At 27.6% G+C, this 13,842-nt stretch overlaps 1 long non-coding RNA gene across 3 annotated transcripts; it reads right to left on the reverse strand.

Moving 5' to 3' along the window:
- Nucleotides 1-380: 380 nt before the first annotated feature.
- LOC132947237 (uncharacterized) lies at nt 381-3,000 on the reverse strand. 3 transcript variants are annotated; one of them, XR_009664863.1, is made up of 6 exons: nt 2,932-3,000; nt 2,605-2,853; nt 2,319-2,478; nt 2,142-2,260; nt 1,920-2,077; nt 381-719 (listed from the first exon to the last, which is right to left on the reverse strand). It is a non-coding gene; the product is annotated as an uncharacterized LOC132947237 (long non-coding RNA). The 3 variants fall into 3 exon arrangements; XR_009664861.1 differs by having other exon boundaries at nt 2,547-2,853; XR_009664862.1 differs by having other exon boundaries at nt 2,142-2,263; nt 2,547-2,853.
- Nucleotides 3,001-13,842: the final 10,842 nt, after the last annotated feature.

Genomic DNA, 13,842 nt, shown 5'->3' on the forward strand with positions numbered 1-13,842 from the left:
TTATCAAAATTCAAAGTGTTAGAAAATTGTTTATTGTATTTAAATATTACAAAATATAATGTTGCATATTTGGTAATGCAACAAATTGCATTAAAATATTTAAATCATTAGTAAAATATTTTTGACTTCATATTATGTTAGATCAATAAACAGCCAGCAAACTGTTTGCTTCCATTACCGCCACGAAAACACATAATATATTGAAAGTGGTAAAAAATTGTGGCTAATAGTTAACTATAATCAACCAGAAAAACTGTTTCCGTATGTTAGAAGACGTTGTTTAGGTTATGCTGTACTATAATTAAGACATGCTAAGTACTTACATTTTTATAAAATAAAATATTAATTACACACAGTTTTGTGAAATCACAGGCCACCGATTAGTACAGAATTTCAATTTAATTTATACTCTTAATTTATAATTTAAACACAGTACATATAAAGTAAATAATAATACATAATATATTAAACAATAGTAAACATAAATATTTTAAACAATCTTGAATGTATGGTTGAGATTATTATTTTATACTTATAGTACACGTTCATATCCATTTGAGTAGCATTATATGCGTGAAAATATAAATGGTGGAAAACGATTATTAGTTAAATCGTATTTTAACCTTTACTTTGTTGACTCGGCTTTGATAAACAATTTGATAATTTACATATTACAATTACCAGTTCTGTTTGGATTTATATTTTGAAGTTTCTAAAACCTGTAGATAAAGAAAAAAAAATTAAAAATAGTATCAGAAGTTTTAGGGGCCTTGCTAGTCCCTACAGCAATTATTTAAGAAGCAACATTCAGGCAATTTCTTGTCTTAGTCGTCCGGGATCTATGAGTTAGCTGTAAATGATTGTTTAAGAGAAATTCAATGCTGGTACCACTTTCGTATGCGTATAAACCATTTTTAACAAGATAAAATATGATCGTAAATTCTACTTAATAGATAGTCAAAATAAAAATAAAAATTTGAATTGTATTTGTTTAAACAAATTAAGGTAATTAAATTAAATGATAAAAACTGTAGAATTCGTTAAAATATCTTTGCACAATTTGTAATTTCATATACAATTTGATAAGTTAGTTTTGAATTCGGAAATGTAATATTATTAATCTTCTTAACTCACTATTTTAGTGTGACTCACAAATTGAATTTTAATACAGTAATATCAAGAAAATAAAGTATAATAGAATTAATATTTTAACAGTTTTTTAGGTATTTGTTTGTTATTTCCTTTTTAATCTTAACTGACCAGTGCATACAATTTATCACACTGCCACCAGTAAACCTCACATCAGTAATTGACAAACAGTCTTTATCTAATATATCTAAAATTTCAATATTCATGATCAATATTTCTCTATATTTCTATAACATCTTACTTTTAGGTTGGTCAAGTATGTGATCAATTTATAAAAAAGGGGTAAATACTACTTATAATATTTTTAATAATATTATAATCATATTAGTATGTAGTCCACTTGTCGTTATATTGTAGATATGTATAATTTAAAGTGAGTATTTAACCTATCTTGCGAAAGTTATTAGCTAATTATAAAATATTGTTAAAAATTAATTTTATTGATTTATTTCCTGCAATATTTAATATTGGCATTCAATTTTTACAACAAAAATATATACTTAAAACTAATAAAATGTATGATATTTAATGATCTTTATAAGACTGTCTTATTTTTTTCATGTTTAATTATGAGATATTTCCTAATTAAATTATTACCAATGCCACTATTAATTGTAATGAACATATTATTATTTGAAAGTTTTGTAATGGTATTATATTATAAAAAATATCATAGTACAACGGACAGTCACTCCAGTGTCGGGGCAATAATAAACAAGTACCTACTGTTTTAAAAAAAAATAATTTAAATGCTCAATAAGTTAACTTACTTGAAGCATGCTGGATGCCATAACTCGAGATCTCTGGCACACAATTACCAACCATGACAAACAGCTGCACACTGTTCTAACATATTATGTAGATAGAGATTATAAGATACAACCCACCTAAATATGTATACAAGAACTGAAAAATGTGTGGTCTATATCTAGAACACAAATAAAATAATAACAGAACAATCAAAACATTTAAAGAGTTGGATATTGTCATACTAGTTGTGAACGTGCTAGAAAGCATATAAGAGGTCCTATTATTTTCTGAACTGTCAAGAAAAGGTCTTCTTTGTTATCATATTCGTCTTTGCTCTTGTCATTGCTCACATTATTTTTATCTGCTAAAAAGAAAATGCATTAAGTCCATTCAACAAATACTTAAGATACAGTTCTCACTAGTTGTATCCATAGATCGTAAAACAAATTCTTCATCAGCAACTTTTTTCTCAACATTGGGGTCTAACTTCAGCGCTCACTTATAGCAACAATTCGCCTTGTAGTGGAAACCCTCATGTTCGTAGTCGACTCCCTTGCGGATCAACACTTTAGCATCGTCCTGCAAAATAATTTAATAAACAACATTGCGGACTAACATGGGGTCGTGATGGCGATGGTAAACAGTACACCGTAACTCTCCCCGTAACGAAACAATATTTTTGCAAGTATATCAACCAGCGGGTACCACGGAAGACATCGTCGGCGTCGCATCCACGGCGGTGTGGAGTTTAATCTGCGATGCGGTTGGATCTCTTGTTAAACGACTTGATGAAGTTTTGACTGCGGTGAGTCACGTAAAAGTCAACGAAAACCACGAGCATCAGAAGTAGACATAGGATGATCAGCCTGGCAAGTAAACGATCGTGGTACAACACGTAAAGGATAAGCATCGCCGGGAGCACCTCTCAGTTGTAACTTATATTTAGGTCAGTACCTATCATGATATAGTAGCAGTTTATTATAATAATTATAATATTATTATTAATTATTATTCATAATATTATCTTCGTACCTAGTATCGGAGTATCCTACGTAGTATCGTCGCCGAGACGCCGACAGCGAACGGGGAACGGCGTTGTGAAAATCAATAATAAAAACGACGGTGATAACACGGACGAGATGATAATAGTATCACTATTTTATAATATCTTATAGTAATAATTGTTGTTGTCGGAGAGCCGAGAGCGTCTGATCGGTGGTTGCCAAAAAAAAAAACGAAAACCATCGTAAGCCTATACAATAGCCAATAATTATTATAGCGCACGGTCTTTGATTATTATAGCCTATTGGCGATAGAAAGCTTCTAGAAACTAGATTCAATTTCCTACCAGATAATACGTAAGTTGAAATACGAAGCATTATTTTTGACTATTTATCGAGTATACATATTACCTACATATTACATAGGTACCAATTATAGTTTTTGAGGTAAATAATACTCAAAACTCAAAAGTATACTTCGTGGCTCGCCGATATCACATATTTTGATAATAATTTTTAACGTGTTTATGGTTTTATTTGAGAAAAAATTCTTTGCCTACGAAGCTTGATGAATTATATGAATTATGAATATTATCATTTACTATGTTGTATAATATCATTTCGTGTTTATTACAATCATGAAAAATAGAGATAAGGAAAAAATTATAAAATTTTTCGCAAAAATGAATTCAACATACTGTAGTTATAGTTATAATGTGTACAATTATTATATTATATTAAATTTGTGAAATCTGCATTATTAAAAAAAAATATTGTATTTTATGCATTACCTATAAAAAATAATTATTAGTTTATAAAAGTTATATTATATTTGTATATTTTTATGCTGTACATTTATGGCCCAATCTCTTGTTAGTAAAATGTAAACAAATACAAAGCATAAATGGCCTACTAAACAAATACAAAGCAGGTAGATAAAATGTGGCCCATTTACCGACCGCCCTAGGTACCCCTGCATGATGCCTTTTTAACTTCAGATGGTCATTAAATATTTAAACTATTTACTAAGAGCATACTACTTGCGTCCAAAATTATTAACAGTAGGTGGCCCGGTGAGGCCCGTCCCTCAAAAAAAGGTTAAAAAAAGGTCATAGTTTATTTGCGTCCTGGTATACCTTTTTTATAATCTAATTGCGTCCCGAAAATATCGATATAATCAATATCATAATTTAAGTTAATAAAAATACATTGATGTTTATTTTAATTTATATTATATAAGTATATTAAATAAAAAAAAGTCATATGTCATAATAACTTTTGTCATGATATTTATGGTAATAATAATATTAACATTATAAAAGTTCATGTTTTACATTTTGTCATGATAATGATAATATGTAGTAATAATAAGTTGTCAATTATTGATATGGAGTATGTGAAGTAGGATCACTTATTAAATTGTTATGAACATCTAGTTTCATACAGCTTTTATTCGTACACGTCCATCGAAAATTGTTATTCCTTAAAGTTTTATGATATCCAAACTTATAACTGTCAATTATATAAAAACCATTAATCGCGACCAATTTAGAACTACACAATTTTTCCATACCTTAAAAAAATTAATAAAACAGTACAGTTTACGAATTATCGATTTTAGTGATTTTAGTAGATAATATCGATTATAATTATATATTATAGTTACCGGTCAAATTTACTACCTGAAAAATAAACCTTTTTTTGAGACGCAAGTAACATGCAGCCCTATACACATCTCAATTAATAATTTAACAAATATTAATTTTTTTATATCAATTAGCCACTAAAGGTCTGAATATGAAATTAAGCCTATCTAATCTACCAACTAAAACATATCCATCTACAAAATTATGTTATCAAGAAAAGTAACAGAAATGTTAGTATTAGGTATTACAGTATAATTCAATAAATGTAAGACATTGGATATTCAACTGTAAATTATAAACTAATTTTCATACAACAATTTTCTTATTTAGTTGTTATTCGAAAACTATCAATCGTCGGTACTTCAAATTTTCATCAAATGTTTATTTAACATTTTCTATACATGATAGAATTGTTGAGTAAAATCATCCATATTTCTTAAGTTAAAATTTATATTTTCATCGGGAACTAATTAGTATTAAGTTATACTAATTAGTATTCAGAGTAGTTACTTTATAGAAGCAAATTGATAATAGACACAAAACAACAAATAAATTGTACTAGTTAACGGACTAGGTAGGTACGTGGCACATAAAATATATCACTGTGCAACTGACAATTAAAAAAGATAACTATGCGTTACATAACCATGTCTTATAGTGACTATATTATGTATACGGGCCTTACATTTTTTATATCAATTATATAGCTATTAAAGGTCTTAATATACCTAATATAAAGCCTATCTAATCTACCAACTAAAATATATCAATCTAAAAATTCATTTTATCAATAAAAGTAACAGAAATGTTTGTAATATTTTAGTATAATTCTATAAATGTCAATAACATTTTTTTCGTTGGGTCAAAAAGATCGACAATTTAACACAAGGTTCCTTATAAGTTATAAGTTGATATAATAACAGTCGGGGAATAATAAAGATCCATAGGTAAGATTTTTTTTATAAGTATTTCAATTCCAAATGTTGACGACATTTATCAAACAGAAAATTTACAAATTATTTGGGGTAACAAATAATAATGGGGTTACTTTGATAATTTTTTTCTGTTTTATGACAATTTTCCTTTTTATTTTATGAATAACTCCTGTGGTATTAAGACGCCCGGTGCCGATGCCATTTTGTCCTCAAAAAATACACTCCGCCTTGTAGAATCAACCAAATTTCATATTTTTTTTAATTGCTAGAGATCAATATTCTACAGCCCGCATCAATCTCTGTTTTTCAATATTTTATCCTTAAACTTTATAATATGTCTAAAAAAATAGAAGATAAAAAGCATTTTTTACATTTTTTTTTTATACGGTTATTTGACATAAAATACAAAATCAGAGATCGGTTCGGGCTGTAGGAAGTCCTCTTCTTTCAGATAAAAAAACAGTCATAGAAATCCGACAGTTCTACGAAACTTGAGAGTTATTCCCGTAAAGTAATTTTTTCAATATAATACACCCTTTCAACCCCCCCCCCCCCTCTAAATAGGTATCGAGTAGTAGATTAGTGGAAAAATCTTATAATTGAGGTGACAACTAAAATATAAAATTTAATTTTCAAATTTTATAGAATTGAGGAAAATTTGAAAAACTGGCACCTTTAATGATAAAACTCTCAAAATTAAATCTTAGTTGCAGCTAGTTTAATTTTTAAACGTTTTAGTTTTTAAATTTCTGATATTATCTTCAGAAATATCAATCTTTTTAATATGCTATCAAAGTTACTCACACATGTCATATCATAGTTTGACCAAATCACCAAAATCTCGTACATATTCAAATTATTTTTAGTTATTATAAGCATTTAAAGTTTAAATTTTGACAAAATTCATCAAATTTAAAATTAAAAATTTATAAAATGTTCAACTTTAATAGCCAAGGATTGAAAATTTAAGACAAGGTTCCGCGTAATATTAGTGGTTATTCGGTGAACAAAAAATATAAAACACAGTTTTTTGTATATTCAAACTTGGACGCACCCACATATAAATACTTAACCAAGTATCCAATAGAATAACGATTTAAGTTATTTTGTAGTAATTTAATAATATTATTTGTGGGTACTTGGAGTTTTTCAAGCATATTATTATATACAAATATTGAAATAGGATAATATGAAAATAATATTAACTCTCAACTTACCGTCTACCGTATTAATAATAACATTATAAATATAATATAAAATATCATAGGCTGACAATCGTTTCCGCTCAGAACCGTTTTTCGTATACAATGATATTTACCATATATTTATGATAGGTACCTACCATTATAAAACGACTTTCAATTTTAAAAACATATTATGAGAAAACTTGTTAAATATATGTACATATTTATTAAGTATACCTTTAATGTATGATAGTGATTACGAATTATATTTTTAAATTACAACAATATAAATAAAACAGTTATTCTTGGTTTAAATATTCTGTATATTTTTCGTTCTAATTTGAAATTAAAATTTATAACCACTATAACCTATAATTATAGGCTATAAATATCAATACAAAACATTTTGTTCGTTGAGTGGATAATATGCTAGAAAATTTAATACATTTTTCCTCATATGTTGTTATACTTTCAACTGTAACCAAAAATCAAAAAAATATATAAACACGGTTGTTTTTTTACAGATATTTCAGATTCAGTTCAAATTTGGACGAAATTACATATTAAAACCAAGAAAAACGATTTTAGTGATACGTTGTAATTTAATTATATAACTTGATGGTATATGAAACTTTTACTACTATATTATTATATTATATAAATACAATGACATTTTCAGGAGTAATTTTTTTTGGCAAAAATTATATAAGCAACACTCAAAGAATAATAAACAATAATCATTTAAGTGATTATAATTACTGCCTTAGTTAAAAATGATTGTTTTATATATACCATTGTCCATTATGTTAATATAATATTATATATATATATACATTAAATCATCAATTGTTATTATTATCATTATTATAACTTTTTTTTAAGCTAATTTTGATAATTTATTGTAGTAATAATATATATATAAATTTTTAAATCGTCAAATATTATTAATATTTGTTATAATATTATAAAAGTGAACGCCCATAGTGACCTGAAATCTTTTTTTTGAACGAGTGCAGTTCGGCCACTTCCTGTTTTTTACCCATGTGCAGTTCTACCGGCTGCAGTGCCGGCCCTTGGGCGGGGGGGGGGGGGGGTGGCAAGCGGTGCGACCGCACCGGGCCCCGCGCATGGCGGGCTTGTGCGGGCTTGTTACGAATATCACTTTATCTACAAATAAACATAATAATATTGTCCCCGTAGCAGTAACGGATATCGCGACCCGTGTTGTTTTCTTAGGAAACTGTTTGTTATCGACGAATACCAATTATACCTACATATATCTATACAGTTTTACATTTGTTATGTACTTGTACAATTGCTTATCTTTGACGACGATCGATAACAGTACAAAATATAGCTTTAGCCTATTATAATAACATAGTATAAAATAGTATGATAATATTTTTCTTTCGTAATTCATTATTAACGAGAACTACGATACCTCATAATCTTGATATTGCCTACAAAAGGCTACACGGGTAACGCTCGTCTCGTCACTACGAGACATTCAACGAGTCCGGCTGTAGTCAATTTGCACCGAAATTGACCCAAAATATATAAAACATGTGTAATTTGCACCATTTTTTTTAAAATGCGTTTGTAATTTGCACCACCCTCAGGTAGTAAGAAATAGGAATTGTAATTTGCACCAAAATTAAAATCGACAAAATAGTTGGCCAATTATAATAATTATATTTAAAATTAAAAAAAAACAAATGTATACAAAAAAAGTTTGTCAGTTAAAATAATTATATGTAAAATTAAAAAAAAAAACTAATTTACCTATGTTGCATTTTGATATCATTTTATGTTTCGCAATTAATTGAAGGTGGAATAATCTGTAAATAATAATTTATAGTTGGAAAAAAATAAACTTATACATAATATTAATTTCTGTTATACTTCGCTGTTTTAATACTTACACGTTTTTTGTATTTGTATGCAACTAATGCAATGAATGAAGTTCTTGAAATCAATTTATTATTATACTGGTCCAAAGCAGCTTGAATTTGTTTCATCCGTTGACATGTTTGAGAAGTTATTCGCGGAGTTATATGTAAACTTGATAGTTTTATATAAGTATCTGTTTGAAAATTTGTTAGAACTTTAATGAAATTGAAAATTTGTGGGTGTGGATGATAAAACTCTGCGTTAAATTTACTGTGAAAGGATTCACATGCATTCGTTGTATGTGTCGACGAAGATGATGCAACTGCCCAAATATACGGTGGAAATAATGAATTGTTGTCTATATAATTGTCAGTCAAATAGTCAGCAAACATTTGAAATTTTATAGTTTAAGTTTTGTATTTTCCTGTACCAAGACTGGGTTAAGTGAGAACGACATCCAAAGATATTTACATTATTCCAAACTTCTCTTAATGCGATATGAATTGATTTTTCAAAATCGCATATAACTGTTGTAGGTTTTAATATTAGACCAACATTTTGACATTCAAGTACCAAAATATTTAAAAAATGTGTATACGTTTGTTTTGTTTTATTTGGTAACAGTGCAAATACAAAAGGAACGTAATTATTATTAGAATATCCATGTAAAGTAAAAAGTTGAGTGAATAATTTGGGACAATAATCGAATGTCCCATCAAGATAGATTGTTTCACTTTTGCATAAAAAATCAATGTTTGTTTTGCAAGAAAATATAATTATATTTTTATCAGAATCGTTTGATAATATAAACGGTTCACCTGTGTGTGTTTTGATATCCATTGTTAACAGCATTGAATGTACTTCATTCTGTGATACTGGAAATTTTGGCAATATCTTCCTCTTCGTATTATATATATTAAGTCTTAAATCCGAAATATCCTTAGTAGTGATAACATTGGAATCTGTTGAATTTTGCACTACATTTCTTAAAATTTTGGCTGGTTTTTCATATGGTGATTCTCGTGCTTTTATTTTGCACAATTGGTTTAATTTATAAACGTTTAAGTTTTTCTCATCGTGATTTACATGTACACTTTCATCACGGACAATCGTCAAATTTTCACCTGTAGTAAACAATTTTGCTGAACATTTTCTCTGTGTACAACGCCAACGAATTATATTTGTAGTTTATGTTTTATATGCAAAATAAAAAGTATGGGTATCGTATTCTAAAATATCTTCCCCACGATTACTTTTAATTAACTTAACTTCCATATTTCAAGAAAAAAATTAAATACTGCAATACAAAAATGTTACATTAAATTACTTATTACGACGAAACGGCAAGACTAAACGTATAGCTTAGTTGATATTTGATCAAAATAATAAACTGATATACATTATATAAATATATATATAACGCGATTACGACCGACAATTGGACGTAAAACGTCAAAATATTACCAGATAAGGTGAAAAATCCCGAAAAATTATTATTGTCATTCGTGTTCATCTAGTCTTGACGTCGCGTTAACAAGAATATCGAGTAATAACACTATCGATACTAATGAACTATCGAAAAAATAATCGATTTTAATTTTGGTGCAAATTACAATTCCTATTTATTACTACCTGAGGGTGGTGCAAATTACATACCCTTATTTTGGTGCAAATTACAAACACTACTTTCGACTACCCGGAGTGGTGCAAATTACATATCTTTAATTTGGTGCAAATTACAAACTCCCGTTCTACCATTACCTTTTTTGAAGTGCAATTCGACTATCCCACCGCAATCTACAACAGGTAGATTGCTTACCTGATAATAAACTGCTATCGAACGATTGAGAACGTTATACCTTTTTGGCTGAATGATTGAGAACATTTAAAAATAACAAAGAACTTACCGCTGACCCGAAAAAGAATACGATTCAGAACGAATTTACGTGCAACGTTGCCATATCATTTTTGGCTATCGAAAGATTCATAGCAGTATGCATAAAATAAATATTTTTGAAAAAAGTCATAAATTAATAATTATTGTTAAAACAATTAAAATATTCATACTAAGGATAAAAATCCTTAAATATGGTTTTACAAAAATATAAGCTGTATGTAATATTAGAGATGTAGGTAGTATTCGTTATACTTCAATACTTTTTACAAATTATTTATATTGATACATCATTAGTTATTACTAACATTTTTAGATCATCTAAGACCACAAATCTACTAACCTATTAGCTATTGTCATATGGCATAGACATATTATTCTTAGTACCTATCTTGTCTATCTAACTATCGTAATTATTTTCAATATTGTTTCTGCTTCTGACGTTTCAGTTAGAATTTTAATAACAACTAACATAATATATTGCTCATTCAATATCAACAAATTATTGTGCTCAAATTATCATTCGCTTAAATTTGGCAACGTTAGAAAAAAATAAAATTTTGAGCGTTATCAATCGTGTTTTACCGTAATATTATTATACTGATCCCCATGTAATGATACATTTTAAAAATGAATAAACTAATTACAAAAACTTTTTTTCTATTCTAGTGGAAGAAATTTGATAACTACTTTCCTCAGACATCCATGTGAAAACAATATCAGATGGTTTGAAATGTTGCTCATACACCCTGGAATGTCTGTTTAGTGAAAACCCTATGGCTTTTTCCAAGTTTAACTATCACAGCAACCAGGAACACAGCATTTATTTGACACTATTGTTTCATAAGATTATGAAATATAAATTCGTAAATTATAATGCAATGTAACTTCTAAAATCTTAAAATTGGCGATTTAATGTAAAATGTAAAGAATATTGAAAAAAGTTTCATAAAATTGTTTATTTTTATAAATTTAGGAAATTAACGCAGAAAGAACGCTTTATAAAGTCACCCTTTATGTAATCCTCATCAGTGGCGTGTCGAACTATTTTCACACAAGGAGCAAAGATTTTATTCTAACCACCCACCCACCCAATATTTTATAAGACATATAAAAAAAATACGTTAAATTAAATTATGTTTTAATAGCTTCTAGTTTCTTATTTAAGTTATTTATTCTTAATAGCGGAGAAAAACAATGTTGATATCCGATTTTCTACTTCAGCATTTTTTTGCTGATAGGAAAGTGAATCTAGTTAGTATTAGTAGATATAAGTTAGTAGGGGGGATAAAAAAAAAAAATTCTGAGTATTAATTTACAAAAACGTGGTAAAAACTAAAAAATTAAGGAAAAAAGGTGTGTAAGTGGATGTCGCTCTGCCTTACGGTAGGTTACAAGGTTACAAGGTCGCTGTATAATGGATGGTATCACATTTTAATTCAATGATGTAATAATATCATTGTATATAAAAAACGATTCTGAGCGATGAAGGTTTGTCAATTGCCATTGTAGATAATTTATATTATATTTATATTGTTATTACTTATTATTAAGACGGTAGCCGGTAAGTTGAATAAATATTATAAAATTACAAAAAAATAACTAAAATCGTTATTCTTGGTTAGGTCCTCCAAATTTGAACATAAAATAACTATCGTTTTATATTTTTGAGATTTTTTATCACAGAAGAATAACCTACTGACTTGGAATATTTTTGTAAGTTTTCAATCCTTAGCTATACAAGTTGAACAATTTATACATATTTTACTACAAAATTATTTTAAAATTTAAAATTTGATAAATGTTAGCAAATATTGAACTTAAAATGATTATAAAAAAAATGTGCCTTTGTATTTTTACACTGCTATTTGAGTAATTTATCAGGAGCCTATTGTAATAAAATTTGACGCTTTTTGGCCCAACAAATAACATTTTGCTGAAATTTATATAAAAAAAAAAAAAATTTGCGTACAGACAACAAACTTAACGTCTGCTTAGTAATTAATTTTTTTCTTTTTATATTATATTGCATTAATTATAAATAAAATAATAATTATTTTTATAATGATTTATTTAATAACAATAAATGTTTAATTTTTAACTGTCAGTTAAATATGTGCGGTTCATCGAATTAATGACCTTCCAAATTTTCATTTTTAATAATAGACAAAATGTGTAGCGCAGACGAACGGTGTAAAATGTGTGATTATGAATAGTAAGTGTGCGGTTTTGAACGACGCCCGAAAAAACCTGTTTACTAATTAAAATATGTAAAACAGTATTTTCGTTCCAACACATAAAATGCTTATGCATGATTACAAAAATGTCAGTTTGAGATAAAATATGCAGAGTAACTATATATAATTCAGATACATATTTGATCAGATATGATTTATCTTGTGTGCAAACAAAGTTTCAATATCAATTAAGTCCGGTCTTTGGTAAGTTATAACTTATGAGTAAAGACCAAATGTATAGGTATGCATTTTAAATTGAAAAAAATTCATGCAAACATGCACAAAAAAAGTCAAAAAATGCATACTAAAATTTCAATTTTTATTACATTTTATATTTTATTCTAATTTTGCAGTGTTGATTATTTATTAATTTCATTAAATTTGATACTGCGCAGATATACAGTACAAAAAAGTAGGTAATTTGTAAGTTACATTTTAATTATTTACATTGCAAACCAATTAAATAACATTTAAATATAAGTACGACAAACTTCATTCTTTGAAACGTGAAATATATGATGTATAAACGTACATAGGGTAACCTTTTTTTTTTTATCAACACCTTTATGGACCGTTGGTGTGTACATTTGTTTGCATTTTTTCAAAATATGCAAAAATATGCAAACCATGCACTATAACGTTGGAATATGTAAAAATACGCAGTAAAAAATTTTGATAATTAATTAATCAAGTAATGATTTATGGACACTCGTTGACAACATGTATAATATGATGCTGAAAATAGTAACATGCGTTTTATGAAAATCTTGTCCCTACTTATAAATATTTATAGTTTAAACTAACGAAATATTGACTACATTTTGTGGGGCAACCACGCTGTAGTACTCGGTTCATCAAACATTAAATGTTTGAAATAAATAATTGTTTAAAATCTGAAATGTATAGATTGAAATACTCAGAATAAAATTCTGCTTCGGAATATAAAATTAAAAATGTATTATTTTATCGTACAGGTACCAGAAAAATATATATTAATTCTAACTCGAGTGAACGTAGTTTTAATATTATATCGTCGGAGAGAAGAGATATTATGCTGTACTTACCTTCGGCGGGTAAAGGAAATTCAACAGTGTGACTTATGATATGAAAATGCGTTGCAAAACGAAAACGTTGTTTGAAACTTGACGTAAAATAT

This window comes from Metopolophium dirhodum, chromosome 6 (assembly GCF_019925205.1).
Source record: "Metopolophium dirhodum isolate CAU chromosome 6, ASM1992520v1, whole genome shotgun sequence".
In the NCBI taxonomy this organism is placed as follows: domain Eukaryota; kingdom Metazoa; phylum Arthropoda; class Insecta; order Hemiptera; family Aphididae; genus Metopolophium; species Metopolophium dirhodum.